This window comes from Triticum dicoccoides, chromosome 1A, assembly GCF_002162155.2.
Source record: "Triticum dicoccoides isolate Atlit2015 ecotype Zavitan chromosome 1A, WEW_v2.0, whole genome shotgun sequence".
Lineage (NCBI taxonomy): Eukaryota > Viridiplantae > Streptophyta > Magnoliopsida > Poales > Poaceae > Triticum > Triticum dicoccoides.
In genome coordinates this window covers 8,839,954-8,848,479 of record NC_041380.1, presented here as the reverse complement: position 1 = coordinate 8,848,479, position 8,526 = coordinate 8,839,954, and the positions used below count along the sequence as shown (strand labels likewise).

The 8,526-nt window shown below is 43.4% G+C and overlaps 1 pseudogene; it reads left to right on the top strand.

Annotated features, from left to right (window-relative positions):
• Positions 1–4,245: 4,245 nt before the first annotated feature.
• LOC119358071 lies at positions 4,246–7,883 on the top strand (annotated as a pseudogene).
• Positions 7,884–8,526: the final 643 nt, after the last annotated feature.

Here is an 8,526-nt window from a genome sequence, read left to right as displayed (position 1 = left end):
CACAAGAGGGAGCTGAGACTTTGGTCAACAGGTTCAAGTTCAGCCCACCAAGGTTCAAGTTCTGGATTTGACGTCGATTCTCGCATGATTCTTGGATTTAGCGATGCTAAAATGTCATGCCGACTCAGTCTCTTGAAATTATTCATAGGGATAAGATATGCGTACGTGCATTCATATGGGGATGAACGTGTGCTCGTGTATGTGAGCGATTTTGGTTGTACTATGTTAGAAAAAAGCAGAGTATAGTACAAACTAGTACACAGTACAAATTGATGAGAATGAATGAAGTCTAGGCCACAACATTGGAATAATCAATTTTTTGTTGCGGTTGCAGCCGTCTTGCGAACGAGGGTAGGCGAGAGAAAGTGGAGGATCTGGCCAGGGTGCGCCATGTGATCAGTAGTTACTGGAGTCATAGGAAATACACTTTGGTTCCTGGTTGTATATACATCCTATATGAAAAAAAAATTAAATAAAAAGTCAAAATAGTTAAGAACTACATTTAGAATAAACTTGACTTACTTGCACACTAGTATATAAATTTTCAAAAAACAACAACATTGTCTTCAGAGCAAAAAAGACAAAATTTATTTGCTATTATAGGTCACTATTCACGCTATTTTGACAAAAAAATGTCTTTTTTAAAAACAAGTCAAAGAGTAATTTTATTTTCATGGAACTTTTCTCACGAGTACAATGGAAGGTCAAGTTTATTTAAAAAAATATTTTTAGAAATTTTGACTTTTTGTTAAATTACTAAAACAAATCCATATAAGGTATGTACGTACCCATAGACCAAACATCCGCATCCCTATAGTCATGTACTAGTTCCAATCTTTGATATATAACCCTCCCATGGCACCATCTCACTCACTCTGTGAGGGTTGACTTTGCCAATTGATATAGGATATCAGAAGATGGTTAGCTTGCTAGCTGCAACTAGAACCAAGCTTCGGCATATGTATAGAGTTAGCAAGAACACAAGAGGGAGCTGAGACTTTGGTCAACAGGTTCAAGTTCAGCCCACCAAGGTTCAAGTTCTGGATTTGACGTCGATTCTCGCATGATTCTTGGATTTAGCGATGCTAAAATGTCATGCCGACTCAGTCTCTTGAAAGTATTCATAGGGATAAGATATGCGTACGTGCATTCATATGGGGATGAACGTGTGCTCGTGTATGTGAGCGATTTTGGTTGTACTGTGTTAGAAAAAAGCAGAGTATAGTACAAGCTAGTACACAGTACAAATTGATGAGAATGAATGAAGTCTAGGCCACAACATTGGAATAATCAATTTTTTGTTGCGGTTGCAGCCGTCTTGCGAACGAGGGTAGGCGAGAGAAAGTGGAGGATCTGGCCAGGGTGCGCCATGTGATCAGTAGTTACTGGAGTCATAGGAAATACACTTTGGTTCCTGGTTGTATATACATCCGCATCCCTATAGTCATGTACTAGTTCCAATCTTTGATATATAACCCTCCCATGGCACCATCTCACTCACTCTGTGAGGGTTGACTTTGCCAATTGATATAGGATATCAGAAGATGGTTAGCTTGCTAGCTGCAACTAGAACCAAGCTTCGGCATATGTATAGAGTTAGCAAGAACACAAGAGGGAGCTGAGACTTTGGTCAACAGGTTCAAGTTCAGCCCACCAAGGTTCAAGTTCTGGATTTGACGTCGATTCTCGCATGATTCTTGGATTTAGCGATGCTAAAATGTCATGCCGACTCAGTCTCTTGAAAGTATTCATAGGGATAAGATATGCGTACGTGCATTCATATGGGGATGAACGTGTGCTCGTGTATGTGAGCGATTTTGGTTGTACTGTGTTAGAAAAAAGCAGAGTATAGTACAAGCTAGTACACAGTACAAATTGATGAGAATGAATGAAGTCTAGGCCACAACATTGGAATAATCAATTTTTTGTTGCGGTTGCAGCCGTCTTGCGAACGAGGGTAGGCGAGAGAAAGTGGAGGATCTGGCCAGGGTGCGCCATGTGATCAGTAGTTACTGGAGTCATAGGAAATACACTTTGGTTCCTGGTTGTATATACATCCTATATGAAAAAAAAAATTAAATAAAAAGTCAAAATAGTTAAGAACTACATTTAGAATAAACTTGACTTACTTGCACACTAGTATATAAATTTTCAAAAAACAACAACATTGACTTCAGAGCAAAAAAGACAAAATTTATTTGCTATTATAGGTCACTATTCACGCTATTTTGACAAAAAAATGTCTTTTTTAAAAACAAGTCAAAGAGTAATTTTATTTTCATGGAACTTTTCTCACGAGTACAATGGAAGGTCAAGTTTATTTAAAAAAATATTTTTAGAAATTTTGACTTTTTGTTAAATTACTAAAACAAATCCATATAAGGTATATACGTACCCATAGACTAAACATCCGCATCCCTATAGTCATGTACTAGTTCCAATCTTTGATACCCCTTGCCTGACACAACTCCTCTCTCATACACCGGGGATTCCGCCGACACCTTCGAAAAGGGCATTGCCTGCAAAGGCATGGGTTACGTCCGCCTCGATGGCACCCTAGCATTGAGTATGCAGAAGACACAAGCCTCAACGAGAGCTTTGACTTCTTCATCCTAACAGTCTCCGAGGTGGAAAAGTTTCCGTACATCCGCCAAGCCGTTGTCGACTGGCTCGGCGCCACCGGCTATCCGCAGACGGTCCCGGGGACCCTCCCACCACTCGTGGTGAACTGGGCCCGGCTGAGCTGCTCACTGCCCTCGTCGGCCCAACATGGGTGCGCCGACAAAAGTTGGGAGGGGAACCTCAAGACACAAAAGTTGGCGATCAATCTGTGCGTCCAGCATCGGCGTCATCCGTTCCAGCGGCGCTTCAGGTCGTGGAACGAGGACGAGACCGTCCGTTTCCTTTTCTGGCAAGGCGGTGCCAACGGGTGTGTGCCCAGGAGTATTAGCGGGCCAACGGGTGCTCCCTAGTCACGTCCAATAAACAATGTAACCGTCATCTCAAAAAAGAATAAAGTTACTTTAAAGAAATGAATAAAGTCGCGTGTTTTTGTTTAAAAAAACGCTTCAGTCTTAGGCGAGCAACGGGAGCCGTTGGATCCTGACGCGAGCTTCGATCCTGGTCGTCAGTTAACTGAAGAGTGGAACACCAGTAACTGACGAAGGTGACAACCGGAGGAACATAGTGGCCTGGCTGACACTTCCAACCATCGTCGCGCGCGCGTCTCCGGTGAACTTGTCACTTGGCCGGAGAGGGACGGCCGGGCAAGACCATGACGCGCAAACGGGCGGCGTCGATGTCTCTGCCGGCCTCACGCCCGCGGCGGGCGGGCCGTTCAGAGAGACCGAGCTGAAGATGTGGATGGGGATGACTGCACCGGAGATCGAGCAGTACCTATGCCGATGAGGAGGTGGGTGGGGATGCAAGGACGACGACGGCGGGGATAAGGTGACGTGCTTTCTCGCCAGCTCGTGCTCCGTGGCAGCGGCACGGTAAGATTCTTTCTGCTAGTGCTAGTATTTCCCTTCCTCCTTCCGTGTGTGTATTCACACCTTCAAGGTGTATGACGAAATGCCCTCACTATGGTGTTCACTCTTCAGTAAAAAGAATTGGTCTGGAACGGTGCTTCCTTCCAGAACTTGTAGCTGGTCCACATTCAGCATTTTGAAGCCTACTGATCTGTTTATGTTGTTTTCAGTGGTGTGGTCATCTTGAGGGTGGGTGCCATTTGTCCAAAACAACTCAACACTTGAAACCAAAGGGAGTAGTTAGTTTACAAGGATGTAAGTCCAAACTAGAATCTACTTACTATCCTTTTTTTTAGGTATTCTACCTAGTATCTTTGATGCATCAGCGACTTGAATGAGTCTGGTCTCATGCCCCTAATCTTAATTGTTATCAGGCCGGCATAAGCCTGCCGTTGCACCGTAAAAAAAGAATCTTAATTGTTACTACGTGTTTAAACAATAGTTTCTTGCTGTGAGCTTAGCTTAATTAATCGGTTGATTGTCAATCATGAGGTCATGAGTTGGAGTCGTGATGTATTTTTGAAAAGGTCATGAGTTGGAGTCGTGATGTGTAGACGCTGATGGTTGACGTTGCCACCTGATATAGTATATAGGAGGATGGTCAACCATAATCCTTGCTAGCTGCAGTTACAACTTACAACTAAGGCTTGGCATATGTATGGTATAGGGTTAGCAGCAGCAGAATAGGCAGCTAGCTAGGTAAAATCTTAGCACCATGGTGACACCCTCGCAACCCCGGCTGTTGCCATTGCTCACTCTAAAGTTCCTACTAGTCGCTGCAGCAGCAACTCTGTGGCAGGGTGGTGCCAGCGCTGAAGAGCAAGGTCTGCAGCGCCGGCCCATCACACTTGAGGGTTGCCAGTCCATGTGCGGCAACATCAGCATCCCCTTCCCGTTCGGCATGAAGTCCGGCTGCTTCGTCAAGGGCTTTCAGGTCACCTGCAATGACTCGTTCAATGCCCCTCGTTTGTTCCTTTACTACAACAGGACAAGAGGAACTTCGTACACCGAGATGGGCGAGGGCATGTACTCGGCGGACACGTTGGAGCCAACGCTGAAGAAAGAATGGGATGTGCCTGTGGAGCTCATGGACATATCGATCGCCAAGAGCGAGGCACGGGCGTACGGGTTGGTGAGATCCGACTGCAGTACGAATGCTCGCGACCACTTGCTCAAGCTTCAGGTTACGTGGCTGTATCAGCCGTTCTACCTGTCAGAGAAGCGCAATGTTCTCATCGGTGTTGGCAGTGGTGTTGAAGCTAGCTTGAGCAGCGGCTTGCTGGTCTCTAGTTACAAAGAAATGACATGCTATTCAAGTAGCGGGTAAACCTGCACTGCACTATACATGCAATATTTTGTTCGTCTTAATAGATATCCTTTGTGCATCTTACTAAAAAAGAGGTAAAAGTTAAATAGGAATCATTGAATTGGGAGGACTAGCAACATTCTGAATATTATTACTAAACGAGCTTTTTGTGCCAGCCCTACCTGCGAGGTCGCCTTTCCAAAAGGAAGCATCCTCACCTCGTTAGGTGTGACGCTCAAGCCAGAGAATAACACATTTTGGGAAAAAAGTCCATGCTCCTACGCCATGGTGGTGGAGAGTTCATGGTACAACTTCTCTGAGGAGGACAGGAGCGGCTACGAGGTGCTATCCAACAAGTACTCGAGGGGTGTCCCCGTGGTGCTCGATTTCGCCTTTAGGGATGGTTCATGTCCGTATGCGGACGGCTCTGTCCGTCCAGGCTACAGGTGCGTCAACGGCAACAGTTCCTGTGTCAATGCAACCAGTGCTGAAGGTTATTTCTGCAAGTGCTGGGAACATTACGATGGCAACCCTTACATTCCTAATGGATGCCAAGGTATGTACACGATGAATTTACTTAAATTTGTTGAATCCTGCGGACCGTTGCTCAAGCATTTTTTGGTAGTATTTCTTTTACAATTAGCTACTAGATCAAGTCTACACATACTTAATCCTTTTCTCCTACACATACTTAATCCTTTTCTATCAGACATCAACGAGTGCGAGCTACGGGAACAAAATACCGATCTCCGTGATTTGTATCCTTGTGATGGGATCTGTAAGAACAGGCTGGGAGGCTATGACTGTAGATGCAAACCCGGAATGAAAGGGGACGCCATGAAAGGAACATGTACGGAGAAATTCCCCCTAGCAGCAAAGGTGGTTGTGGGTAAGCACTAATCTTTTTTATTCAGAAAAATTAAGAGTTTCATTATCTCTCTGCCTCTGCATGTTGGATGCACACAGCCACCATGATTTGTTAAACGCAGAGTACAATATGTGGCCAGCATCGGCGTAACCATGACCACGAGAAATACAATGACTACTCAAAAGTGATGTTTGCCTAATCTAGTGCAGCAGCCTGTATATTCTTGATGTTATCTAAGTTGCATTTTAAATTTTCATATTCCTTCTTTTTTGGGAGAAACATTGCATGAGAGTTATTTTGGAGAATGTAGATACCAGAAACAAAAATAAATTGAATTTATCATTATGATGTAGTAAAAAAATGAAAGTTTGATTGCTGTTATGATTTTAAATAATTGAATTAGGTACTTCAAATCAAATGTGCACATTTTTCTCGAATAGTACCCCCTCTATTCCTTTTATTATGGTGCATAATTTTTCCCACAACAGTGTCTGAAAGAGAGCACTTGTTTCTTAACGAATTGAGTTTGAGAATTAATGTACAAATTACGCATAGCAATAATTGAGAAGTCCTATATCATCTAGGTTCTGGGATGCCGATAATGATAAATTCAGTTTGTACTTCTTGTAGCTGTAGCTTCAGTTTCATCGCATAAGTCTTATATACTCCCTCCATCCAGAAACAAATGTCGGTTACTTACTACAACTTTGCACTAAAGTTGTACTAAGTCAGCGACACTTATTTTGGGACGAGGGAGTACTACTTTAGAAAAATCAGGTTACTCACTAGTTGTGTAATTATTTACTTAGTGATTATGGAGAAATAGCATGTCAATTTAATTAAACATTCTATCATGTAAGTGTAATGCTATCTTGGTTACTGTATATATGAAGATCTGAACATGAGTAAACTTAAAGCTTGACTACTTTGCACTTTGTCAGGCCTCGCTGCCATGATTGTTGTCTCTGTCATCATGGTTATGGTCCATCAACTCCTAAAATTCAAAAGGTTCTATGAACAAAATGGTGGTCCGGTACTAAAAGGTGTAAAGAACATAAGGATTTATACAAGGAAACAAATGAAACAAATGACAAATAACTACAAGCGTGTAATTGGAGAGGGCCATTTTGGCAAGGTTTATCTAGGGACTCTGAAAGATAAACAAAAGGTGGCTATAAAGAAGTCCATCGAGGTTGACAAGCACATGAAGGAGTTCACTGATGAGGTTATAATCCAGTCTGCGATGAGACACAAGAACATTGTCATGCTCCTAGGCTGCTGCTTAGAGCTGGATGTTCCCATGTTGGTGTATGAATTTGTAGCGAGGGGGAGTCTGTATGATGTTCTCTTCAAGCGCAGAGATAGGATTCTAGTGGGCACATGATTGCGGATTGCCGTTGGGTCAGCCGAAGGCTTAACATACATGCATTCAGCAGGGGAGAGTACAATCCGCCATGGTGATGTTAAATCTGCCAATAACCTTCTGGACGAAAAGTTCACCCCAAAAGTTTCAGACTTTGGGACATCAAAGCTACTTGCAAGAGGAAAAGCTGAGATGACAGAACTTGTCATTGGGGACATGAGCTACATAGATCCAGTATATATGGAGCAAGGGATCGTCACACAGAAGAGCGATGTCTACGGCTTTGGAGTTGTCCTCATATAGCTTATCACAAGGAGGCCTGCAACATATGATGCTGAGAGGAGCTATGTTGCAAATTTTGTTGAAGCTTGTCTAGCAAACAGGGCAAGAAACTTTATTGATAATGATGTTACAAGCGAGGCGGATATCGATCTCTTGGAAATGGTCAGCAAGGTCGCCGTGGATTGTCTAAAGCCCAATCCAGAAGAACGACAAGATATGAAACAAGTAGAGCACCGCCTCCTCGAGATTGTTGCACAATCTGAAGATTATAGCCAAGAGAGCAACTTCCAGGGAGGTCTTGGTCCGGCACCGGATGATGTTGCTTTGCCTAAAGCCTTGAGAGAATGAAGTATCTATCCTCTACCAGTATTTTTACATTTTCACTCTATTATGTAATGGTTTGATTGCATTGAGACATCAAGAAATTAGAGTATGTACCAATTTTATTCATGTGACATTTTCCTTTGTGACAGGAAATGTAGATCTAATTGGTGTCGATTTATTATGATGTATAAACAGACATGACACCATGCTTCTGTGCATCACAATGATGTAGAGGTCAGCGTCACCCCCTTTTCGACAAAAATAGACATGACAGCTCACCATTGATTTTGTATGTGAAATTCCCTTGGCCTGAAGTTTAAGGATGCCCTACTGAAGCAAATTTGATGACCATGGCCCACAGGTGAAAGGATCGATATGGTTGACTAGAGGGGGGGGGGTGAACAATTTTTAGCTTTTCTTTACCAAATTAAACTTTGCATTAAAGTAGGTTGTCTAGATGTGCAACTAGGTGAGCAAACCTATATGATGCAACAACAACGAACACACAAGCAAGCAAGAGAAGCAACACTAATAAGCTTGCACAAGTAAAGGTAAGAGATAACCAAGAGTGGACCCGGCGAAGACGAGGATGTGTTACCGAAGTTTCTTCCTTTTGAGGGGAAGTACGTCTGCGTTAGAGCGGTGTGGAGGCACAATGCTCCCCAAGAAGCCACTAGGGCCACCGTATTCTCCTCACGCCCTCACACAATGCGAGATGCCGTGATTCCACTATTGGTGCCCTTGGAGGCGCGACCGGACCTTTACAAACAAGGTTGGGGCTATCTCCACAACTTAATCGGAGGCTCCCAACAACACAATGAAGTTTCACCACAATGGACTATGGCTCCGTGGT